This window comes from Salvia splendens, chromosome 3, assembly GCF_004379255.2.
Source record: "Salvia splendens isolate huo1 chromosome 3, SspV2, whole genome shotgun sequence".
Taxonomy (NCBI): Eukaryota; Viridiplantae; Streptophyta; class Magnoliopsida; order Lamiales; family Lamiaceae; genus Salvia; species Salvia splendens.
This window is the reverse complement of record NC_056034.1, coordinates 17,526,238-17,554,199: the sequence shown is the minus strand read 5'-3', so window position 1 is coordinate 17,554,199 and position 27,962 is coordinate 17,526,238. Positions and strand designations below refer to the sequence as shown.

Below are 27,962 nucleotides of genomic sequence, written 5' to 3'. Positions count from 1 at the left end.
TAACAAATGCAGACAAAATAAAAACTAACCAACCCCATAAATGTTGCTCACTAAAACTAAAATCTATTGAAAAGTAATCACCACATCTAGTATAGTTTTGTCAATTGTCACCTATCAACAATTTCATGGTCAGGTTCAAACGATGCAGACTTCTTGACGCTCTTGGACCTCAACATTGAGTACAATTTGCGGAGCTCCTTCGGCAACGACTCCTTCCAGGCGGCCGCGGCCGCCTCACAATCCTCCGCCGTTGGAGATGTGGTGGCGCTGCCAGACACCACCTTCCTAGCGCTCAACTCTAAAGCCAATATCACCGTCTTCAGAGCTCGGCTCGGGGAGCTCCGGTTCACTAGCATCAACTCGCTGATCTCCGCGGGACTCATGGTTCTGCCGCTCTGGATGATTTCTTCCACTTGTGGGAATAATTTGTGCTTCTTAACGCCTAGATAGTTGCTCGCTAGAGTTTTGAATGAATTGAAATCGCACAATGGGAAGTAAATGTGGACGTCGATTCTGTCACGAAGACTTACCTAAAGGAGAATAAGGCAAGAAAATATGCAATTAGTGCATGATTGATACTCAATTGATGTGTAATTGATACACCATTACATAGCCTAGAATTATAATATTTACTACCAAAAATACAATGTAAATTGTCCTATAACTAGGCTTTAGCCGTGTGATATCAATACACAAGAAATTACTACCATTTCTATATTTTCAATATGGTATCACGAGCGGGTAAGGATTCAGAGAATTCTCATCATCATCCCTAAACCTTTCCCAACCCTTTGGCAAAACCAGCAAACATGTCGAACACGGAGGAATTCAACTCCGGCGACATTGGAACCCAAACCATCGAAACATCCACCAAAAATATGATGGCGTTTCCACCAGAATTAGCTGCACAGTTCGCGGAATACCTAAAACAGAGCAGCCTCAAATCGACCGGCTCTGAATCACCCAAGGCCAACACAACACCACCATATCACCCTCATCACCCAGAATCATTGGGCGACATCACCGTCAAACCAAAACTAAACGGGGAAAACTATCCTCTCTGGTCAAATCTGATGGATCGAGGAATCGGGGGAAAAGGGTTGTCGTCTCACATAGATGGAGTTACAATCCCCCGCCCGAACCGATCCGCTCTTTCCAAAATGGCAACAACGCGATCACTGCGTATTCAATTGGATAATCAATAACATCGACACAGACCTGATCAATGAAGTATCGCAATATGAGACGACGTATGACCTGTGGGAAGGTCTCGCCATCACATACGGCAGCGGGGGCGACCCACTTCAAATTTACTACCTACACCGACAAACCAACACAGTCAGACAAGAAGGAGCATCGCTTGAAGCCATATGGAATAAGTTCCAAGGACTATGGATATCAATTGATCGACGAGAAGTGAAGCCGATGGACAAGCAAACACTGCGGCTCTATCAATTTCTCACCTCATTACATGATAAATGCGATGCAATCAAGAAAGAGATAAACAGACGCGACCCTTTACCAACGGCTCTATCAATTTCTCACCTCATCTGGAGGAACCGGTAAGGACGGAATAGGCTCTGGCCTCGCGGCCATCGACCGTGGACGCCCAAATCAGCCACCAACCACCGCCAATCGGCCATGGAATCGGCGCTCCGACGAGGATAAAAACCGGCTAACGTGCTCTTACTGCGGCGGAAAGAAGCACACCAAGGATGGGTGCTTCCACCTCATCGGATTTCCCGACTGGTGGGACGATATGAAAAAGGCGAGGGCGGCGCGAGCACTAAGCAGAAACGGCAATGGAAGGGCGGCGGTTGCGATTACCGACCAAGCTGCCGACACCGGAAATCCGGCGGGTAGCACCGGCACAGCACGCAGGGAGACAGCCGAGGGAGGAGTAGTCCACACCGGTGACGAACCGGCCAAGGCAGCGGCGGCTAGGGTTTGGGAAGGAGGTAGCATATTTAGACATATATACTCAAATTTTTCCGATATCTCAAATCTGCCCCAGAATTCCCATAAATGTCGACAGGAAACACCAACCTTCCAGTATTCCCGAATTGACCCCCGAAAAAAAATGCTCCTTTAAAAGACACCCACATACTTCGGAAAAATATCTAAATACACCCACTAGTTCCTGTATTTTTGCGAGAACACCCTCGAATTATCCTGAATTGGAAATTAACCCCAACATCCCTTGCCACAATATATTCCAAGCCCTTGCACATTCATCAATATCTGAAAAACGACCTAAAGAACATGAATAGATATTTGACTGTGGTGCTACAGATACTATGTCTTATGAATTTACTGATTTTACTAATATTTCTGCTCCACATAAGAAGTATGTTCAGACAGCAAATGGGAGTATAATTCTAGTCCAGGGGGCGGGCACAATCAAGATCACTCCAACACTGCAGATCTCGAATTGCCTATATGTGCTGTTATTAGCACACAAATTACTCTCAGTTAGTCATGTAACTAGAGAATTAAAGTGTAAACTTCTAATGGAGCCTGATTTGTGTGTTTTACAGGATATCAAGACGGGGATGACAGTTGGGCATGGCACTGAACAACAAGGACTGTATTATGTAGACAAGATGGCCCAACCCGGTACTGCGATGCTGACTCACGGACCAACAGAATCACAGGGTTGGCTTTGACATCGCCGGTTAGGACATCCCTCCATAGGATACATGCGTATGCTTTTTTCCAATTTAGCCAGTACTTAGTTTTCTTTCAATTGTTATACTTGTTTGTTTGCTAAGAGCCATAGACACTCATATAAGCTCAATAATTCTCGTATGGACACAACCTTTTCTTTGATTCACTCTGACGTATGGGGCCCAGCACCTGTTTTGGGTAGCCTTGGATTTAAGTATTTTTTGTTATTCATCGATGACTGCACACGTTTAACATGGGTATATTTTTTGAAATCCAAATCCGATGTTTTTGAGAAGTTCACTTTGTTCTACAATATGGTGCACACTCAGTATAACTAAAAAATCAAAATCCTTAGGTCCGATAACGGGGGGGAATTTGTAAACTAAAAAATGCAACAGTTTTTTTCTGAAAGAGGGTTAGTTCATCAAACTACGTGTCCACATACTCCCGAGCAAAATGGGATCGCTGAGCGGAAAAACAGGAAAAATACTATAAATGACTAGAGCCCTTCTAATCGACTCACAAGTACCCAAAACCTTTTGGCCAGAAACAGTAGCCACCTCAGTATACCTACTAAATCGATTACCTACCCACATCCTAAACTTTAAAACTCCATTCGACGCCTTCTCTACACACAACCAGATCCCACCACCAGTTACACTCGACCCCAAAATTTTTGGGTGTTCCATCTTTATCCACATACCAAACCATGATCGAACAAAATTCTCTCCATGTTCAGTTAAGTGTGTCTTCGTGGGATATAGGAAGGATAAAAAAGGATATCGATGCTACGATCCAAAAATCAAACGCCTCTACGTGACCATGAATTGTGATTTTGTGGAAAACGAATACTTTTATGCCCAACTTAGTAGTCAGGGGGAGGAAAAGGGTTCAGAAGCCGTTAGTGACCCGGTAAGTTGGTTCCCAAGCCCAAATCCAGACTAGCCTTCTGACCAGCCTTCTGCCCTAGTGCCATTGCCAAGTCCTGTGACAGAAGATGATCCAACAGACAATGCGAGCTGCGGTACTACCGGGCCACCTTTATCCCATGATCAACCTTGCGAAGCCAGTAAACTAGCCTTTCCGTATGACCCGTCCACGATTCCTGAGGTTAGTAATCCTGAAAATGCTACCACCCCTCAGCTTAATACTAACCATGTGAGACAGGAAGATGACACAAGCGAAGAGGCTGGTGTGAGTGGCAGAACAAAGTACTCTATGGCAAACCTCTCGGTTGGACCCCTAACTGAGATTGCTCGAGCTTTTGAAGTAGCCTTGTATGAAGAGGATCTTCCATGATCAGCTGAGGAAGCAATGAAACATCAGCACTAGCGAGAGGCGATGAAAAAGGAGATGGATGCACTTCTTAGGAACAATACTTGGTAAAAATGCAGCCTACCAGAAGGAAAGAAACCAGTAGGATGCCGATGGGTGTTCACCATCAAACGGCGGGCAGACGGATCTATCGAGAGGTACAAGGCACAATTGGTGGCAAAAGGGTACACTCAAACCTATGGGATTGACTACGAGGAAACCTTCTCTCCAGTGGCAAAGATGAATACAGTTAGAACCTTGCTCTCAGTGGCTACCTGCAAGGATTGGAAGCTGCATCAGTTCGACGTAACAAATGCCTTCCTACATGGAGAATTAAAGAAAGACGAATAAGTGTACATGGAAGCTCCTCCAGGATACTCAGATGAATTCGAAAAAGGGCATGTGTGCAGGTTGAAGAAAACACTACATGGACTAAAACAGTCCCCTAGAGTATGGTTTGGGAGATTCTCACAAGCCATGAGCAAGTATGGATACTCTCAGATCCAATCAGACCACACTTTGTTCATAAAAAGAAGAGGTGACCGGATGGCATGTCTAATCATCTATGTAGATGATATGATCATAACGGGGGATGATGAAGAAGAAATAAAGGACTTGAAGAAAAACTTATTCCAGGAATTCGAGATGAAGGATCTGGGAGCTCTAAAATACTTCTTAGGGATTGAAGTGCTTCGATCCAGAGAAGGGATATTCCTGCGACAGAAAAAGTATGTATTGGATCTCCTCACAGAGACCGGGCTCCTCGACTGCAAACCGGCAGACATGCCACTCATGGTGAACCATGGACTGAGATTTGAAGATGGGACAAAACTCTCCAATCGAGAAGAATATCAGTGGTTGGTCGGCAAGCTAATATATCTCGCCCACACAAGGCCAGACATATCCTATGCAGTAGGAGTCATAAGTCAGTTCATGCACAAACCTCAAGAACATCACATGAATGCAGCACTAGGGGTGGTTAGATATTTGAAGGGGATTGCAGGTCATGGAGTCTTGCTGAGGAAGAATGATGATCTTGAAGTGGATGGATACACCTATGCTGACTGGGCAAGCAACCCGATAGACCGAAAATCTACTGGGGGATACTTTACCTTTGTTGGAGGAAATTGAGTCACTTGGAAAAGCAAAAAACAGAAGGTGGTAGCACTATCAAGTGTCGAGGCTGAATTTCAAGGAATCAAGAGTGGTCTAACATAGGTTATGTGGCTAAGGCGTTTACTCACTAAGATTGGTCTTCCTCCAAAAGAAGAAGTCAGCTATTCTGCGACAACAAGGCAACTATCAGCATCTCCGAGAACCCGGTTCAGCATGATAGAACGAAGCACGTGGAAGTGGATCGTCACTTTATCAAAGAAAAGATCGAATGAGGGATTGTAGAATTTCCATTTGTCAGATTAGAAAATCAACTCGCAGACATTCTTACCAAGGCTGTAAACCCAAGATATTTAAGGAAGTCTTGAGCAAGTTAAGCATCGGAGATGCTGTTGCTCAACTTGAGCGGGAGTGTCACGAAGACTTACCTAAAGGAGAATAAGGCAAGAAAATATGCAATTAGTGCATGATTGATACTCAATTAATGTGTAATTGATACACCATTACATAGCCTAGAATTAGAATATTTACTACCAAAAATACAATGTAAATTGTCCTATAACTAGGCTTTAGCCGTGTGATATCAATACACAAGAAATTACTACCATCTCTATATTTTCAATAGATTCTCCCCGGACGGAGCAGGGCTGATATTCTCTCCGTATATTTATTTAGTTTATTTATGCTTTAGTATTATTTAGTTATTATGATTTTATTTACTTTTCCATAGTGGTTAGGATTTGATTTGCTTTCCTAGTTTATAGGAGATCTTTTTGTACAACACATATTATAAATATGTGTGGAGTCTTTTATTATTATCAAGCAAAATGAAGAAAATAATTAAATTATTAATCTCGTTCTCTCATTCGTTTCTCCCTCTTGGAGAAACCGCCAATCTACGCTATTTTCCTCCGTTTGTGCTCTCTTTTCATATAATATATTGATAGAGGGAAAATATGAGACAATGACTTTGTGTGTGTGTGTCAACTGGCCAGGAGGGTACCTAGACCTAGCTGTGTCGTTGGGTCTGTGTCTATCTTCCCTATCAACAAAAAAAATACCTCAACCCACTTCTACTGGCTAGAATAGTGGAGTAAGGGCCGAATCCCACAGAGATGGATGTAGGCGAGATACACATGCGATGACATTCTGGGAGCGGTTGGTTAGCTACCACGCTTTTTTTTGGGGTTGAGTTTTACCTAGTCGGAAAATGAAATGGAACCTATACCCCTCCTAACCAGTAGGTCAGGGTGGGCTCTAAATGCTGCGTGATAAAAGAAATTAAAGTGCGTGTGTAAATTAGGGTACGAGTGTGCATGTGAGAAACTACTAGACGAAACTTACTAAAAATGGCCAGACAAAAGGTAAAGAGAATCAAAGGACATGCTGCCAGACTTCCTCCTGGGTGTGCAGAAAAGTTGAAAAAATGCAAGTACAAAAGCAAAAAGCAACAAAAGCAACACAAGTGGTCCCATTCTTTGATTGTGACATTATCTTCTTTACCAAGCTAAACAAATAAGATCTAACAAACTCCATTGATGAATGATCAAGCTTAAAAATTCGTAAATGCAATATTTAACTTGAAATCGAGAACGAAAGCTAAGAAAACTGAGATCTACGCAAACTGGTCAGCGGGACAAGGTGAAAGAAGCAAGCAGAAACGATTCCCATGCATTTTGAGGAACTTAACCTGATTAAAACTTGTAAACACTCCAAGAAAACCTAGATCTAACTAAGCAAAGCAGATTCAAGCACTTAAACAACATAAATCAACGTAAAACTATCAGATCTAGCTACTAGCTAGAAAGAAATAATAAGCAAGCTGAAACACAAAATAAAACCACAATAAACTTCATTGCATTCAAGATTATCACCCAAAAGATGTTCTAACTAAGTAGCTACTGCAATCCAAGTCAAAGGCAAGAAAAAAAAACAAGTACTTAAACTAAGAAATCTTAAAAACAAAGCAAGTAAAAGATTGTTTAGCTAATCGGAAACTGAAACTGGAGGAATTTCTGGAATGAATCAGGCATGATGCTCCTCGCCGGCAGGTGGCCGGAATCTTCAAGTCAGGCTGCTGGATTTAGATGGAACTAAGAGCTAGTGGAGCTATTCTCCTCAAAAGTGATGTAGTAGTGATGATAAGTCCTAAGTGAAGTGGTGTCAAAATTCCCCCATTTTCTTTATGTCCAACTCCTATTTATAGGGCGGCTTGCCCTAATTTCTATGGCTTTCTCTTCATGTGGAATGACAATTTTGCCCTTCTTTAGATAGGTGATTATTCCAGGCAAGTCCTTCCTTCTCGTGTCCAGTTCTGTAGCATCCATCCTGACCAGTTTGTGTATTTTCTGCTTATACTAACCAGTTTGAACACTTTTCACAGCTTTTTCACTTAAATTCCTTCTGAACCTTTCCTCCTGATTTAGTACTTCAACCTGCACACTTTAGCAGCTATTTTGCAGATATTATCCAATAAAGCACCTTATACTGACCAGTAACCAAGGTCGAGAACGAGACTCATCAAATATTCAATAGGAATTCATCTCATATTAATTCCTATCAATCCACCACGCCTTCTTTGGATCTCATGGTGAAGATCATGATCCTCTCGTCCTGGAAATTCGGCAATCCGTCCATGAAATTGAGCAGAGCCGATGTGGAAACCCTCGGCGGATTCTCCAAGACGTAGCGATCCAAATCCTCGACGACGACGACGGATTTCGAGGAGATCTGCGTTAACAGAGAAATGAGATTTGCGTCGTCGGCAACCTGCCAGAGATTCACGTTGTAGACGTCGTAATTGAGGAAATTGGTGACGGCGGCCATGAAGCTGGATTTTTCGGTGCCGGAGGGGCCGTTGAGGAGGTAGCTCCGCTTCCAAACGCGCCCGCGCCCTAATTTGGGTGGTATTGCTTGGAGCGAGCGAACATCTCCAATTCCAACTGAATCCTGCTCTTCAAATCGTGGCTGATCACGAGGGATTCGAAATCGGCGGGGTGATTGAAAAGGGCGGAATTCTAGTGGCCGTTGCCGTTTACGTGAATCCTCATCTCGCGGTACACGTGCAATCTAATCTGATGCAGGAAATATCCCGGTACAATTGCTCCATAGAAGAAAGCTAGGAATTCTCTCTACAAAGCTTTACCTATTTTCTCTCTAATGGTACGCTATTTCTCCTCTCCCACAATGGAGAATAAATAACCATTATATAGACAAAGAGTCATTAGGGTTTCATGATTGTTGGGCTTATGGACTAATTATATTGTAGCCCAACTATAATTATTTAATCCATATTAATCTAATCTAGCCCATATCATTTCAATCTCCCACTTGGACTAGCATTAGATATAATACGCAGTTCCAACTTTGTACCCTTGAACGGATCAAAATACACATATAGTGTGACCCTTTAAGCCCCCATTATTGACGACGATATAATCGAAGTCTGCACAAAACTCCTAGACTGCGTTGTCAGCGTAGCTCGATATATGAAGGACGTTTACGTGAATTCGGTAAACAAGCCTTTACACAAAGTTTATAGTAATATCCTTTCATTCACGAACCACCCGATTGAGCCTAGGATTTGTCATGTGTCATCCAAATAGCTCATTCACTTTATCTCATCTTTATTAAATGACTCATTTGATCATATTCAATTACTTTAATTGAATATATCTTTGCATTGGCCAATGACTTAGTGGTCAAGTAATATAGATAATTTGAGTGTTCTCTTGAAATTTTAATCGAGGAATGAATCTCATTCTTGGCTCAACTACCATTTCCATTTATCTTATGATATACCCAACACAAGCCCGTGTCTCAATCCTCCTTTGGGAGGCAAAGCGTTGGACAAGATCAAAGCACACCACTCAACAAACAAAATGTGTAATGACCTCAGATCTAAGGACTATTACATACTTCATGTACTAAAAAACTGTAGACACTTAACAAAACAGTTTAATAGTTGGGTATACCAATACTCTCCAAAGTATACCATGTGTCCATCACGGGTATCTAATATCTCATAGTTGTGAGAACAACTACATTCTCGAAGAATGTGATGCAATTCTCATGCTAACCTATAACATATCATCAATATCTCATTCTTGATGATCATTAGTTAGGGCTACTTTAGAATTATACTATATCATTAATGTCTCACACCATTAACGACAGTCATAATTCAAGGAAACAAATATTTAGAATAAATACAAACATTTAAACTTATTATTCCAATAAGTGCACAAAACCCATAAAAAATAAAATTTTCATATAATATGATCAAGTAATATTGTCTCAACACAAAATGTTTCTAAGACATATAAAACTATAACTCCCACTGATTTAAAGCCATCTACCAACATTCTTAACACCTAAGCTCTCAAAGTGCTTGTTGTGTTTTGCTATACATAACGGCTTGGTGAAAGGATCAGCCAAATTATCATCAGTGAGTACTCTTTCTAATTTTATGTCACATCTTTCAATTATTTTTCTAATCAGATGATATCTTCTAGGAACATGCTTGTTCCTGTTCGTAGCTCTGGGTTCTTTTGCTTGCACAACAGCGCCGGTGTTGTCACAATACAAAGGTATTGCACCATTGGCACTCGGAATGCCACTCAGTTCTTTAACGAACTCTAACAAAGCAACATCTTCTTTGGCAACTTCAGATGCAGCAATATACTCGGCTTCGGTGGTGGAATCGGCAGTTGTACCTTGCTTGGAACTTGTAACACCCGTACTTTTTAAATACTAAATTAATATATGTCATGAAATAATTAATAAAATTTGAGTCCAAATGTTTATATAAAAAGGGCTTTGGGCCATGGAAAATAGAAGAATTCTATGGTAAATAAATAAAGTTTGGGCTTGATTTATTTACAACAAAATAAATCATTTTGGGCCTATAAATTTCAACAAATAAATAAAGTGAGGGAGCCCAATACTTTTCCAAAAATGTGGGAGCAAGCCCAAAATCTTTTCTTCTTCCTTCTCTCCCTCTTAGCCGATTCCTCCCTCCATGAGACTCATCATCTTTCAACTTCTCCACTCTCCATCTTCCACAATAAATCCTACAAATCAAAGGTCACACATTAATCCTTAAAGCTCCTTCATGTATCCCTTCCCCTAACTCCTCACAATACACTTTACATCTTCAAAAAAAATTGAAAGAGAGAGAGTGCCGAGAGAAAGAGCCGAGAGGAGAAGAAGTGGAAGAAGTTGCTACCATTCTTCGTTTTCTCCACAACCAAGTTAATCTCTACCCATCTCCAAAGCATGAAATTTTAGCATATATCTCATCACATATCTCATACTTTATACCCACACATAAGTCTCCCACAAGTATTCAAACAAGAAACTCAATCATCAATCGAACACCCTCCGTGGTTAATCGAAAACATGAAAGAACATAACTTGATAATGAGAACTTATCTTGCGGGACGTTTCGGGGTGGTTCGAGTTAAGTTCGGGGCTGCCGGAAGCGATTCGGGGGGGGGGGGGAGAGGCAGCCGGCAGTGGCGGCTGATTACTCTCAGCGGCTGGACCCCCATTGCGACGGCGGCGCTGGCTGGCTGGCTGGCGGAATTAGAGGAAGCCGGCGAACACAGCAGCGGCGACGAAGTGTGATGGCAGCAGTCTCGGCGGCGAGCTGGACGAACCGGCAACGGCAGCAGCAATTTCCCCCACCGCCGAGGAGCAGCAGCAGCGACGACGCTCCTGGGCTGTCTGACCATCGACGGCTCGCTGCTGACGCTGGCGGAGTCGGAGAAGGCGGCGGGCTGGAGGGCTCGGATCTTCCGTCAATACAAAGAGAGAAACAAAGGGGGATAGGGAGAGAAGATGAAATCGGTAGTGAGAGAGAGATATAGATGAGATGGTGATGGGGCTTTTGTTTTTTGTTTTTTTTGTTGGACTTTTGTTTTGGGCCTTTTATTTTTATTTGGAGGTTTTATTTTAAAGTTGGGCTCTCTTTTAATTTATTTGGGGCTCCTTAATTGAATTGGAGATATAAGATAGGGAAATAATTAAATGTTGGGCCGATAATTTAATCGTAAAGAATAATTTAATTAAATCCCGGAATATTTCGAAAGGCGAATAATATTATCCTAAGTACGAAATAAATATAATTGTGAAGAGAAATATTGCAAAATAAATAATTTTTGGAAGTTTTTCGACGTCATGGAAAATACGAGGAGCCAACGGAGGAAAGAACGGGCGTAAGCGGCCGACCGACATCGCACGCGACGCCTTGGGCGGCCGCCGAATAATTGAAAATGCATGAAAACCGAAAAAATGAAATAAAAAACGTTAATTAGAGTGCATGCATTCTAAATGTCTTCGTTATTGAGATTGATGTGTACTTTATGTATTTTTCCGAAAAGGTGGTTCGCACTCCCGCTAAAGTCGGAACAAGAAGTTATTTAAGGAAATTTCTAAGCTATTGAGGTGGGCTTTATTACTTAAACTCTTTTATTTGAAATGATATGTATATGTTGAGATAAGGGTGGTTTAAATGTTATGTCATGTCGTATTTTATGTTTTGGAATTGCCTACCTGATTGTCTACTAGGATAATGTCCTACTAGACTTTGATGGTTAACGAATTCGGGTCTGACTAGGGAGTGAGTCCCTACTCAGACTAGTGCACTGATGGGGATCGTGAGCCGTCCTTTGTGGTCGGCGGTCCAGTGATCGAGTTTGTGGCCACATTCTCGTTTCACATGATGGTTCAGATATGGTACATGATGGAGGATGATGATGATATTTGTCTGCACAGACACCTTTTTATTTATGGAAATGATTTTAGTGTTTCTCGGCATTTTTAAAGTAAAACCCGAGTTTCACTCAATGATGGCTTGACATAACTTTATTGATGAAATGTATTTTTGGGCATGAGTCCACTGAGTGCATCAAGTACTCAGCCCCTGCATATGTTTTCCCTATGTGCAGGTTGAGCGTGGACGGGAGACGGAGGATGTTGAGCATTGGACCGAGACCATATTCAATAACGTTCCGGTTGCTATTGTGTCTTCATACATAATAGTAGCTAACTCTCAAATGCTTCCGCTACGTCAAGTTTTAGAACTCTGATGTTATCTTTATTCTGTTGGACTATTTTTCCTACGAATTTTGTTCCTTCGTTATTTCAGACTATAATTTGGTAATAAAGTTCATCTTTTGATCTACATAACGTACCCCTTGATTGTTTTCCCCTTTCTTCTCCGCTTCTTTATTCCCCCATTAGTCGCGACTCACCGTACTTTCTATCCTTAGGAAGTGCGGTCGTGACAGAACTATTCCAACTCACTGCTCCACCATTGAGGACAAAAACATATCCAGACTGAGACTTATAGTCGTCATGGTCTGTTTGGAAACTAGCATCAGTGTACCCAGTAACTGATAACTCTGGTTGTCCACCATATACTAAGAAATATTCTTTAGTCCTTCTAAGGTACTTAAGAATAGTCTTAACAGTTTTCCAATGTTCCTCACCGGGATTTTGCTGAAATCTGTCTGTCATGCTAAGCGCATAGGCCACATCTGGCCTAGTAGAGATCATGGCATACATAATAGATCCTATAGCCAAAGCATACGTGATCCTTTTCATGTTATCTCTTTCTTTGTCATTAGAAGGACAATCCTTCTTTGACAATATAATGACATGTCCCGTAGGAAGAAAACCTTTCTTAGAATTCTCCATTGAGAAGCACCTTAGCAACTTGTCTATGTAAGTGGATTGTGATAATCCTAACATCCTATTTGGTCTATCTCGATAGATCTTAATTCCAAGGATATAAGAAGCATCACCTAGATCCTTCATCATAAAGGAACTAGACAACCACTCTTTCACGGATTGCATCATGGAACGATCACTTCCCATAATAAAGATGTTATCAACATATATGATAAGGAAGACAACGTTACCATTCTCGCGTTTACTATAAACACATGGGTCCTCTTTGCTTCTGACAAAACCAAACGATTTGATTGTTCTGTCAAAACAAATATTCCAACTCCTCGAAGCTTGCTTAAGTCCATAGAAGGACTTCTTTAGTTTGCACACTGCATTCGGCCTTTCTTTCGATACAAAACCTTCTGGACGTGTCATATAGACATCGCCTTCTAATTCTCCATTGAGAAATGCGATTTTGACATCCATTTGCCAAATATCAAAGTTGTAGTATGCAGCTATTGCAAGTAATATCCTAATGGACTTGATCTTAGCAACTGGCAAAAAGGTTTCATCATAGTCAATGCCTTCGCGCTGACTATAACCCTTTGCCACTAACCTAGCCTTGTAGGTTTGTACTTTGTCATCTGCATCTCTCTTCTTTTTGAAGATCTATTTTCAACCTATGGGGTAAACCCCATCTGGAAAGTCAACTAGTTCCCAGACTAAGTTGAAGTACATCGAGTCCATTTCAGATATCAAGGCTTCAAGCCACTTCTCTCGATCGGTGTCTGACACCACCTCGGTATAGGTCTTAGGCTCATCATCATCTAAATCAACTTCATCATCTTGGTTCTCAACCATTAGATTCAGTCTCTCAGGTGCACGACGAATCCTTCTACGCCTATTGAGTTGGTTTTGCTCTGGTTCAGGCTGTTCATTTTGTATGTGAGAAGGTTCAGGAATATCACTATGATCTTCTTGAGGTAGAGGTGATGCAACTATTGTATCATCTTGTCTTTGATGCATCTCATTGTCTTGAGGTGGTCCTTCAAAAGTCTCCCTAAGGTCCTCTCTAAAAGTAATTTCCCCTCCCAATAGATCATCAAAAACTCCCGCTGAGTTGTTGTCCAATCTAGTGGATAATACCTCATCCTCATTGTTAACTTGTGGTTCTTGAATTTCTTCAAGATCTACTGTATTTTGACCTTGTTCCTTGCAGACATAACTGTCTTCAAGGAACGTCACATTCATTGATGTTATCACCTTGTGATTTTCAAGACAGTAGAAATCGTACCCTTTAGTTTCTTTAGGATATCCCACAAAATAACATTTCTCACTTTTAGTTTCCAATTTATCAGTTATCATTTTCTTATCAAAAGCTGGACAACCCCAGGCCCGGATATGGTTAAGACTTGCTTTCTTGCCACACCATAACTCATATGGTATTTTCTCGACTGATTTAGAAGGAACCCTATTTAGAATGTAAATAGTCGTTAGTAAAGGACGACCCCAGAGAAATAAAGGAAGATTAGCTAAACTCATCATGGATCGAACCATATCTAATAATGTTAGATTTCTCCTTTCAGATACTCCATTCATTTGTGGTGTAACAGGAGGTGCCCAGTCTGACTGAATTCCATGCGATTTCAAGTAATCAAGAAATTTTCGGCTCAAGTATTCCCCTCCTCAATCTGATCGAAGAGTTTTGATACTTTTCCCAGGTTGTTTCTCAACGTCACACTTAAACTCTATTAATTTCTCAAAGGCCTCAGATTTATGTTTCATAAGATACACATATCCATACCTTGTCAAATCATCAGTGAAAGTAATGAAGTAATAATAACCACCTTTTGCTTGAGTTGGAAACGGTCCGCACACATCTGTGTGGATCAACTCTAGCACATCATTAGCACGCACACCTTTCCCAGAAAGTGGCTTATTAGTCATCTTTCCTTTCAGCCAGAATTCACAAGCACCATATGATTCAAAATCAAATGAATTTAGATAGTCTAACTTTCGCAATCTCGCTATCCCTTTCTCATTGATATGACCAAGTCTACAATGCCAAATATAAGTAGCATCATCTGTATTACATAGCTTAAGTCTTTTATTTTGCACATTGAGAATATTCCGTTTGCATTCAAGCATATATAATCCATTCTCTAAAGAGGCATTTCCAAAAAACAATCCATTATTAGAAAACGAGCATCTGCTGTTTGCAAAATGGAAGGAAAAACCTTCGATGTCCAACATCGGAATGGAAATAATATTCTTTGAAATAACTGGAACAAAATAACACTTATGTAAATCTAGTTTATGTCCTGAGGGAAGATCCAATCTATAAGTTCACACGCGTTCGGCAGCAACCTTTGCTCCATTTCCAACACGTAGGTCTACTTCCCTAGGCCTCACTTTCCTGCTGTCAATTAAACCTTGCACATTATTACAAATGTGTGAACCACAAGCGGTATCCAATACCCAGGATTGTGAGTTATTCATAGACATATTTATCTCAATGACAAACATAGCTGAGCTCCCACTCATTGCACCTTGTGTCTTGAGTTTTTGGCAGTCTCTCTGCCACTCCGTGAAATTTGACCTAGTCAATTTGTTTGTTTCCATCATACACTCATAAGATAAGTTTGACATATTATCTGAACAGAAAATAAAACGAAAAACAAATTAGAAAAGCATATAAAGATCACATTTGTATCACTAATCAAACAAAGGTTTATTGTTTTCTTCTACGATTGAATCCTGCAAGTTGAATCCACTACTATCGAGGTCCACGTGCAATCCAATCCGATGCAGGAACTATCCTGATACAATTGCTCCGTAGAAGAAAGCTAGGAATTCTCTCTACAAAGCTTTACGTATTTTCTCTCTAATGTTACGCTATTTCTCCTCTCCCACAATGGAGAATAAATAACCATTATATAGACAAAGAGTCATTAGAGTTTCATGATTGTTGGGCTTATGGACTAATTATAATTGTAGTCCAACTATAATTATTTAATCCATATTAATCTAATCTAGCCCATATCCTTTCATGAGAATCCGGCGCTTGTCCTTCCTCTTGATCCTCAGCACGAAGCTCCGCGCGACGACGTTGCTCCTCCTCACCGGGGGGACAAAACGATGTCGTTTGGGGCGTGGCCGGAGAGGAAGTTGATGTAGACGGAGTCATGGAGGGAGGGGAGCGAGTCGATGTAGAGCGCGACTCGGCGATAGAACGGGTTCTCCTTCTGAGTCGAATCATCGAGCTGGGGCACCTTCACGTGGTGGTGGACATGGAGGCGATCGTCCGCCCATTGGAGAAATAATCGGAACAAAAATATGAGAAATATGATGGAGGAAGATGCATAGGCCTGGATTTAGGAGGAGCATCAGCATGTTGGGAGAAACCAACTAAATTTTAGGGTAACATATCGTGGCGGAGAAGGATGAGTTTGCTACCAAAAAAATTTTATTAGTAGTAATGGTTGTTGATAGCCGGCAACTAAATATATATAGTGATTGCACAAATACAATTATTCCCACCGTCTTCAAATATTATAGCACAAACACACTCGATATCTTCGTATTTTTGCCTTAAAAACAATAACATACCCAAATCAGTCCCGCGGATTTGCAAAATAACGTATCTTGTCCTTGATTAAATTTTGGTTTTGTATTTCTTCAATTGAATGTGATTTTGGCGAATGGCGAGATACATTCAAAATAGGAAAGTATTCGAACGCAAATTAAATGCGGCCACATTGATATAAAAACCCCACACTTTCGCTTGCTACATTTCAAGTGTTATTATGCTTAACATAATTTGTTGGGTTAGGATTAGTGAGTATGTTAAGTCTAGAATTAAGTAGTGGGATCATTTTAGTTGGAGGGGTGATTATGACTTATTATCATATGATTATCTATCTAGGATTAAGTTGTGAAATTTAATTTTATAAATCAAACATAATACTTATTCAATCATGAGATATAATCTTTCAAATTGAACATACTCTTAATAAAATATAGGATTGGATATTCGAAGGGATATAATATAATGGTTATATAAGTTTAAAATAAGTCAATCCATCAATTACAACTTAGATTGTGTATTTTTTTTAATAAAAAATATCACACAATTTAAAATAAACTCATGAAGACCATTTTCATTTTGCCTAAGAGCATCCACAGTGGGGCGGACGATAGCGCGCCTGATGCATCGGGCGAGCTATCGTCCGTCGTCCGCGGACGATAGAGCATCGTCCGCCCACTGTGGGCGCCGCAGACGATTCAACGCGTTTTTGTTTTTATTTTTATTTTTAAAATTTGAAATTTGTCTATTTAAACCTCGATTGACATTCTATTTTTCATACGAACATTTCTCGCATCTCTCATTTCTCTCATCTCTCACGTTTCTCCATCTCTCACAAACCAAAATGAACCACGACGACCAGAGTTCCTCGGAGGACAGTAGTCCAACCTTGACTCGAGCCTTAGATGTAGTCGTGCACGACACAATGGCGGAATGCTTAGCCATAATGCAATGCGAGGAGGCGGAGGCGGCAGCGGCAGAGAAGATCCGCAGGCCTATTCGACGTCGCACGTTTGTCCCATGCGAACACGACGTAGCTCACGAACGTCTATATGCAGACAATTTTGCCGAGCAACCACGGTGGGGCCGGACGGTTTTCCGCCACTGGTTTGGAATGCCTCGTTACCTTTTTCTCAGTATTGTCCAGACGTTGGAGTCACGTGATGAATACTTCCAGTATCGGGAAGATGGCATCGGCAGACCCGGACTTACGCCGTTGCAGAAGTGCACAGTTGCACTCCGTCAGTTGGCCTACGACACCAGCGCTGACATGTTCGACGAGTACCTCCACGTCGGGGATACAACAGGCCGCGAGTGCTGTTCGACGAGTACCTCCACGTCGGGGATACAATAGGCCGCGAGTGCCTGAAGAGATTTTGTAGGGGAGTTGTAGAGGCCTACAGCGACACATATTTGTGAAAGCCGACAGCTGTAGATTGCCAGGGCCTAATGAGAATGCACGAGATGGCGCACGACTTTCCTGGGATGCTAGGGAGCATCGACTGTATGCACTGGGCGTGGAAGAATTGTCCGACGGCGTGGAGAGGCCAATTCACTAGTGGATACAAGGGCAGCCACCCGACGATGATCCTCGAAGCCGTCGCTGACCATCGGCTCTGGATCTGGCATGCTTACTTCAGTGTAGCCGGGTGGAACAACGACATCAACGTCCTCAACTCATCCACCCTCTTCACCGAGCAATGCAACGACAACGGCCCGGCCATCGAGTTCACTGCCAACATGCGCCAATACCACATGGGGTACTACTTGGCCGATGACATATACCCAAGGTGGCCTATTTTTCTGAAGACGATCAGCTGCCCAATTGGTGAGAAGAGAGTTTTATTTGCGCAAAAGCAGGAGGCGGCGCGGAAGGATGTGGAGCGGGCATTTGGTGTGCTCCAAGCACGGTGGGCGATAGTGAAAGGGTCGGGCCATCTCTGGTTCAAGGAAGTCCTCGCCGATGTCATGTATGCATGCATAATCTTGCACAACATGATAGTCAAACATGAAGGTGGGAGCATAACCGATTGGACCGATGACGAAAGTGCATCTAGCTCCTCCAGCACGGCGACCGAGCCCCCCCGCTCGAGGATTACCGACGGGCTTCAATGTGGTTCTATCTAGACAGGCCTCAATGCGCAACCAACACGACCATGCGCAGCTCATGAACGACTTGGTTGAAGAAGTGTGGGCCCGTAACCGCTGTCGATGAGTTTGCGTTTTTTTTAATTCACATTGTAATGTATTAATTTTATAAATGAAATAAAGGTTTTCCCCAATTTTTGTAGTTATTTAAGTATTCAAATTGAAGAAAATGTTTCGGGTGCGCTTAGGGCGCCCCACTGCAGATGGAATGGCAGGAGGATAAAATGATGACGTGACAATGCATAGAGCGCCCTATTGTGGATGCTCTAATGCGAGTGGCTAGAATAATTTTCTAACAAGTAGCTTTCTAGCATATTAAAAGATAATCAATTCACTTATATTTAAGATAAGTGATGTAATTAGTAGCCTTTCTATGCAAACGTGGAGTATAATTTGTAGCCTTTTTATGCAAATAGGCAGTGGGTTGGATCCACAAACCTCATAAAGACAAACTTGTCGAAATTGGCTGAGCTAATTAATTACAAAAGGACAATTTCTTTTTGATCTTTTATTGGTTGAAAAGAGCAAAATTTCGACAAGAGGTATATAACGCATAAGTGAACGTATCAATAACCATGGTCTTAATAATAAGAAATTAAGCGAAGCAGGTGAACTAATAGAGTGCACCGAAATTATAATTATAATCTAAATAAATGGACTACTCATTTCGTAATCACGTAAAACTCATTCAAGAGTTGACTAATAAAACTACTGATATTAAGCTTTTCGCTCTAGCAGATAGGCAATAAACCCTTCCCAACATTGTCCTAGCAATCGCATTAGCAACAACCACGATTTCTTGAAATTCTATAAAGAAAATTAAATGGTCAACAACTTGTTTCGTATATTCGTATATTTATAACTATCTTGCAAGAATAAATCCAGATTGCACACAAATTAAAATGAGCTAGATATTCAAGTTTCTCATATTGCTACATTACAAAATAAGGAATTGGTCAACCAATTGTGTAGGAATAGGAACGATTCCATGTCAGGGATCTAAGAGCATTTTCCTTTTTTTAAAAAAAATTTAAATATATTAAAAATGATTTTAAAATTAAAAAAAATAATATTTTCCCACTTCCCAATAAAATATATCCATTTTTTCTCCAATTTTAATTTATTTTTTGTTATTTTTATCCCAAAATTCACATTTCATCTATAAATAACCTCATTTCCACACAAAAATTTTTACACCACACTACACAAAATACTTCTCTCATCAATTCTCTCTAAATTCTCTCATCAATTTTTATCTAAATTCTCACTCTTTCACTCTTGCATAAAATGTTTGGCTCCGACGATCACCCTCCGACTACCGCGGATGGAACCACGAATGGTTCGGCTCATCGCCATTCCATAATCTGGATACGGATTTCTCGCCCCCTCCTCAAACCCAAGGTTCGCATATTCCGGTTGGCTAGCGGGCTTACCCGGTGGACGAGCAAGATGCCGAGGGGTAATACGGGTGGGCTCCCAAAACTGGCACGGGAGGGAGCGCCCCGACGCCACCGGAGGGCAGTCCGGCGCACCTCCTCCTCCTCGTAGTGTCTGCGTTCGTACTCGTGGCAGTACCCGCGGTGACCCCAACGTCCACACCTCGTACACTACGGGGGAGATGGAGAATTTATTCAAAGCCTATTTGGTGGCGCGTCTCTCGTCGGTTCAATGCCAACCGACCGGATGGAACCATCGAGCGCAATGAGAGTATGGTGCACAATGCCATTGGAAGAGCCAACGATGAAACCCAAAAGTTCCAGGGGTATTACCTCCAAGAACAACGGTTGTCATGGAGCGGCACGAGCGAGGTTGACATCATCACGGCTGCCATGTCGACCTACCAATCAGTTCATTACAAACCATTCAAGCATCTCAACACTTGGCAGAAGGTGCACCGTCATCCGAAGTATAATGGAGGCGTCGCATCCTCCTCCAGCTCCTCCAGCAAACGGTCGAGGTCGGTATCCCTATCTGATGCCGGCGAGGATGGGGTGGCTAGCCAGCTTGCCAGAGCTCACTTGGGTAGCCCCGACGCCGGCCCGAGCAGTTCCCAACTCTGGCCGCAAGGAAGGAAACAGGCGACGGCCAACCACCGTCGCGCCGCGACCACAGCCGCACCGCGACCTCCCGCTCCCTTTGTGCCGCCTCCACCCCCCCCCCACCAACTCGTTGTGGGTCCTTTTGGGTCAAGTTAGTATGGCTGATACGTCTCGGATGACTCCCGAGCAACTTGATTCACATCACGCAATGATACGAGCTCTCCTACAACAATTGGGGATACCGCAATCGGGCTAGTCTTCTTTAAATTTCCACGGATGTATTTTTTTAGGACTTAATTATGTAATTTTAAATTTGTAGGATTTTAAATTATGTAATTTTTAATTTGTAGGATTTTAATTATGTAATTTTTATTTTTTATGATTTTAATTATGTAATTTTTAATTTTTTAGGATTTTAATTATGTAACTTTTATTTTTTAGAATTTTAATTATGTAATTTTTAATTTTTTAAGATTTTAATTATGTAATTTTTAATTTTTTACTAATTTGTAATAGTATTCTTGTTATTTTTAATATATTTTAATATTGTGGAAATTTTTTTATTTAAATTGAAAAATAGAATGGTGGGACTCTTGAGCATGCTCTTGCGGAAGAGCATGGATGTGGGTGTTGTGCTCTTGACAAAGAGCATAGAGTAAAAAATGAATAAAAGTGGGTCCGGGCCCACTTCCATGCTCTTTGAGCATGGATATGGATGCTCTAAAAGTGTACGTATTTGAATAAAAGTGGGCCCGGCCGTGTTGTGCTTTAACTAAGAACACAAAATAAAAAATGTATAAAAGTGGGACCGGACCCACACCGTGCTCTTAGTTAAGTGTATGATTGTGGATGCTCTTAGAAACTCGTATATATTGAAAAATAATGTGAGTCTAGTGTTGTCTTATTTTATTTTTTTTGTTTTGTAAACTCTACTTTTCTATTGCCTTTTTTGTGTTTAATTTTTCTATTTTTATTTTCACGAAATCTTTTATTGATTAAATTATATATAAATAAATAAAATGTGGTGTATGAGTTATCTACTTACCCAAACTAATATAAATATTAATGTACCTTATGACAATTTTAACAATGGTAATATAAAAGTGTGATTAAACGAGAACTCATATTCATTTTTTTGTTAGATATTAAATCCAATGACGCATGCACAGGCCGCAAGACATTTAATTAATTATAATTTTTTATTATTTTAGGAGTGAATTTTAAAAATTGGTCTTTTAAACATGAGGTTTGCATATTTTGGATCCCTGAAATAAGAAAAATTGCGTTTCAGATGTATAATTGGAAAGTAAGCTCCATATCATTAGTAATGTAGTTTATTAGAAAGTGGGCTTCATATTATTAATAGTTTAGTTAGCGGTATGTTGTAAACAAAAATGATATGTAGGGATAACATGTTGTTTAACTATTTCAAAATTAGAAAGTTTATACTTTTCGGAGATGGACTAATAAGTAAATAGTTCATACTCCTACTTTTCAAGGGATGGGAGAATCTCTTTATGGAGTTAATAAATGTCATTTTTTACTTCATTATACTCCCTTCGTTCCCTAAAAATATGTTCAATTTCCATTTACGTCGTCGCATAAAGATACGAGCATTTCCATTTAAGGAAAGTTGTCCCCAACTCATTACCTATATACATCAATTTATGTGCAATTTATACCACTATGGCCCACCATTACAACTCATTAATTGATGAATAGTGCTATTATTCACTAACACTACTTTAACTATTTTTCTCCTCATCTCTCTTACTCCATCAATTGTGTATTAATTCATGTGTCATTTCAAATGCCCATATTTTCATGGGACGGGAGAAGCATTACTTTTTTTTATCATTATTTAATATAAATACTTAGTCCAGTCATGACACCATAACTTATGACAAGTAGAAGTGCTCAAGGTTTACGGTTCCGATAGTTAACTGCGAAACTGTAACCGGCGGTTACGGTTCCGAACCGCAACCATAAGAATTTATCCGAACCGAAAACGTCGATTTTAGAACCTTAGTTTGGTTTAGGTTCAAAATTTTCCGAACTGAAACCAAGCCGGAACAGCAAAAAACCGTCGATTTCGGTTACGGTTCCGAACCGCAACAGTAAGAATCTATTCGAACCGAAACCGTCGATTTTAGAGCCGTGGTTTGGTTTAGGTTTGAAATTTTCTGAACTGAAACCAAACCGGAATAGCAAAAAATCACTGAAAACTGGCAGTTCGGAACAGTGAAAAAACGTAAAAAACCGCTGATTCAAAACCAAAACTGGCGATTTTGGAACCGGAACAGTAACTGCGAAACACCCTTACGGTTTGGTTACGGTTCGAAAATTTCCAAAATCGTAACCGCCTGTTCTGGAACCATGGGCACCTCTAATGACAAGATAACTTAGTTTCATACTCCCTCCGTCCCACAAAAATATGTGCACTTTCCATTTTCGTCCGTCCCACAAAAATATGTGCATTCCATTTTTGGAAAGTTATATCAATTTAATAATGTATGTCTCATTATCCACTAACACTACTTTAACTACCATTATCCTACTGATCAGGATGGAACCCCAGCTATGCCTGAACGTGATATCAATAATTCCTCAACCCACTTCTACTGACTAGTATAGTGGACGTAAGGGTTGAATCCCACAGAGATGAATGCTCTTTGGGAATTGTGGTGATATTCTGGAGAGGTTTGGTTAGCTACCATGCTTTGGGTTGAGACTTATCTAGGCTGGAATTTAAGATGGTACTCTACTGACTAGGAGGTGTGAAAGATGTTTGACAGGCATTTGTGTACGTGAGAGTGGGGAACATGATGTTTAGGAATATGTGGAAGGTACGAGTTTACTATAAAAGGCTGAACGGAATATCAGAGGGAAAAGGTAGTTAGGTGACTACGCCTACAGATCTGAAAAGTAACAGCTGAAAAGTAAAGGACAAAAGTAAAAAGTGGTTAAAAAGCAAAAGTGGTCCCAAAGTTGGATGGAGATGTTATCTTCTTCAACATGAATCAAATCAGATCAGCGAATCCAGAATTATCACCATAGAAACACAGATTAACAACTTCATGAACACAGATCTACAATTAAAACCTCAAATCAAAAGATCAAACACCGAAACTGCAACTAAACTTACTGGGTGACATGCAAGGTGGCAGAAATCACGTAAACTAGGCTTTCACACTTAACCATTTCAGATCTTAAATCTAACAGCTATCTAGACTTGCAAACTCAGAGAGATTAACTACAGAAATGAAAACATGCGATTCAACACTGGAAATTACCGTAACGATTAGATCTAAGCTATCTAGGCAGAAAAGAACGAAATCAAACAAGAACCGATGCATAAAAATAACTTCATATCATAGAAACGTTGGATCACAACTAAGACTTCAAAGTAAGCAAGTATTGAAAGTGCAACAAATCCAACGTAAGAAAACAAAGTGCGATTAACTAAGAAAGCAATAAAGATTCTTTTGCCACTCCGGGCGATGAAACTGTTAACACTACGAAGCGTGCTGACTGGAACGAGAGAATAGAACTCCGGCGAACTGATGATCTTCAAGTGACCATGGCTGTGGCGAGGAACGAGAATATGAAAGATAATGCTGAAGGATTGATCTACCGAAGAGAGATTGCTAACTAAGTGTAGGAGTTGATGAACTAATTGATGATGATTCTCTCTCCAAGTGGCTTCCTTTTATAGGGAGGTCTCCCTTGATTTTTAGGGTAGACTTCAAACATGAAATGACTCTTTTGCCCCCTTGCTTGCGGCTAATCTTCCCAGCAATCATTCTTCTCCATCTCGAGCCTTTTTAGCATGCATACTGGTCAGGATAGCAACATCCTGACGCCCTTTTCACCTGAATTCTCCTAACATTCCCATACTGGCTAGAACACTTCCCTGCACACTTTAGCAACTGTTTTGCCGATATATTCCACTTATGCACATTATACTGACCAGTAACCAAGGCCTAGAGTATGACTTATCAAACTGCTCACACTTACCACATGCTTGTCCTCAAGCGTGAAGAACAAACAAAAGAAGTAAGTTGAATTCTAGCTTGGTTACTCCCCTGACCGACTCTATCTTACCTAGACCCTAAACTATGGCGCAAAGAAAAACACATAAGCACGGACACATACACATAAACAGAACTAAAAATACTTAAGCACATTAACACAGTAAACACAGTAATTGGGCCATATTTTCAACCATCCCTCCCCGTGGGATTAGGTGCAATCCGACCTCAGACAGCCTTGAATTTCTGCCGCTTGTCAAGATCACCCACACTCTCTGCTTAACACTAGATTCTCTCAGTCGCTCACTCCTCACTGGGGATGTTAGGACTGTATTCTCTCATAGCGCTGAACCACAGATGCTTTGGACTTAGATCTCACGTGCGGCTACCGAAGGTCTTTAAGGCTTGTAACGGGGCTATTGGCTTGTAGTGTTTGGGTGGTTGTTCCTAAGGCTCTAAGGTTCAAAAATCTCTATCTTATTTCGATGTGGGGGAGCTGTGTGCGCTCAGGCTCTTGGCCGTCATCTCTGCTTAGCTGGACTTTTTCTGATGTTGATACCCAACTGGTCAGTAACGTCGTGTGGCTTCGCCACCCTTATTCCTTCTCATTTTTGTGTGGTCAAGTGTTTTCGACCATTTTCTTCACATTTTTCTTCTTTCCTTCTTATTATTTTTTTGGACCTGGAATGACTTCCTGGTCGATTTTCTCCTTGCTTCTCAATTCTTTTCGCTCCAGTTGGTTTCTTTATTGTATATCCTTCTAGCCAGCTGCCTCCTTGCCTTATGTCTTGCACACACACAATTCCAGGGGCTAGGGGTTATATCTGGGTATATATGGCTAGAAAGCGGGTTCTAAGGGTTGGAAAATATATATATATATATATATATATATATATATATATATTTGAGGGAGTTTCCTACTGCCTTCAGTGTTGCTACACACGGTCACTTCAACCTAGGCACCTTGTGGCAGCCACTCTTTTCTTTTCTGAATTAGTGGAAGTTGGTTCCACTTTAGGCTTTTAACTCACATTTTAAGAGGGCTTTTGTGTTTTGGCTCTAAGTGTGGGCTTTTCTCTCATACTCACATCATCTATACTGACTAGGAGATACTAAGGGGGTGGTTTCCATTTTCCAGCATGTCTTATCTCCCTCAATTCCCCTCACCTTCAGTTCGAGACAATTGAGTTTTAAGCCCAATCAAATAAAAATAAAATAAAAAAAACTAGACCTAGGCACTACACAAACACTTAAACACAGATAACACAAATGCACACATGTCATACTGGCCAGTGCGTTCCCCCTCTCACTTCATACGTGTCTGCCTTCAGATGAGGCTGTGAAGTGGAAAAAGGTAATGGCCAGTATGATTGACACACAGACATACCAAAACACAACAAGACATACTTATACTAAAAACTTCTCACACTTAGACTATATAATAGGCTAAGTGAGAGAGTTAAAAATCTAAACAGAGACCAACAATTCTAAACACATATATACAACAAACTCCTCACACTTAGACTATATAATAGGCTAAGTGTGAGTTGACATACATATGAAAAAGAAAACAGAAAACATAAACACATGCGCCAAAAATGACAAACCTTTTACTTCTCACACTTAGACTATTGCGTAGGAAAAGTGTTGTGAAAGGGGTTTGCTCACATACTACACAGATTATACTACCTAAAATCACAGCAAAACACAATTAAAATACGAAAAACTAAAAACTAAAAATAAAAAGAAAACTAACTGGTCAGTATGGTTGGTCACTTGTTCCTCCTGCTCCTTCGCGGGGCAGGTTGTGGTGCAGGTGGTTCTTCCGGTTGTGCCTCCTCATTCTCGGACTGCTTGTTCCCAGATTCTACCGACTCTTCGGCATCTCCTTCTCCTGATTCCTCTCCGTCTGTCTCGGGGCCTTGTGATCTGACTTCCTGGCCTCCGTGGCCGCTTGTTCCAGCTTCTCGTACTAACTTCCCAGCAGCTAACTCTTTCAAAATTCCTTCCATCACGGTAGTCAGGCGAGCCAATTCTGTCCTAGCTTGTCTATTCTCTTCAGCCAACTCCTCCACTGCCTTCTTCTCCCATTGCATAGAAACGCGGTACCCCCTGGCGCATGTACACAGTGTTCGTTCGGACAAAAAACGGTGTATCAAACAGACCAGGAGGATCCACCATGATCTGGTCGGATAAGTCTTCGGCCACCGTGATGATGATGTTATTTCGGACGAACATTCCCAAGATATTGCAGAGAGTGAGCTTTCTCGTCAGGTGGGTTGCAATAAGATGACACTGATACGCTGTCCAGAAACCAAGATGTAACCTCCTTCCGCGCTTCGTGCACCACAGTAGGTATAACTCAGTCATTGATGTTCTCACCGCGGAGTTTGACTATCCCAGCAAATTGAAGTCCAAGTGGAGCTGGACTAAGCGTAGAATTAGGTTATTGAAATGGATTGAGCGAGAAAGAGTGGATGCAAATTCCCAAGAAGCCGGGTGAATCAACTCTTCCCACGCTTCCTGAGGTTCGAAATCAACATGCCTACGAGGGATTCCCCGCTTCCGGCTCCTCCAGTCTGGCCCAATCGCTTCCTCCAAACTGCATATTCCCAACCTTACAGTCCACTCGATCAAATTCATACTTATTTTTCCACCAAACAACCGGAAACTTATAGAGACGTCATCCAAATCTGTAGTTACCCGAAATCTGAAAGTAGTAAAGAACACTTTTGCTAGCCTAACACTGATATTCGAGTTTTCATTCTCCAACAACCATTCGAATCCTAACGCATGCAATTATGCGAGAAACTGCTCGCGGGCACCCAATTCATCTAAAGAGGGAATATGAAGTACCTTTCCGCTTTTAACCTGCTTACTCCCTTCATCCTTGCCATCAAAAACCTTTTGCAGCTTCTTAGAGTCGAATAACTTCATTTCCTCCACCATATCGTCAGTAAGGTCCACTGTCCAGCGCCGGTATCTCAATCTTTTTACCGGAGGGTGCACTAGCTCCCGATGATCGTGCGGGAGTTGTTGCTCACTGCACTCCTCATTCTCCAAAGATATGTCACTATCTGAGTCTGACTCTTCACTGACAGCGTATTCGCTATCGCTCTGTTCCCTACGGTTTGGTGAGGTTCTCTGAGCGGCTTCAGTTATGACTACGCCAGTATTGACTGTGCGCTACCTCTTGCTGCTGGGCTTCTTCGTGACAGGGGCTTTCCCTTTTCGCTTCCTTTCTTCTTGATATTTGGCTTCCTCTCCATCATCCTCGTCTTTCTCTTCTTTGGGTTCCTTCTCAGCTTGTGTTGAACACTGACCCTGGGCAGTAGGATTGGTCTCCTTGTGGCCTACTCACCTGGATGTGAGGTCCAAACCCTCAGCCAT

The 27,962-nt window shown here is 41.3% G+C and overlaps 1 pseudogene; it reads right to left on the bottom strand.

Moving 5' to 3' along the window:
• Positions 1–59: 59 nt before the first annotated feature.
• LOC121796679 lies at positions 60–27,962 on the bottom strand (annotated as a pseudogene).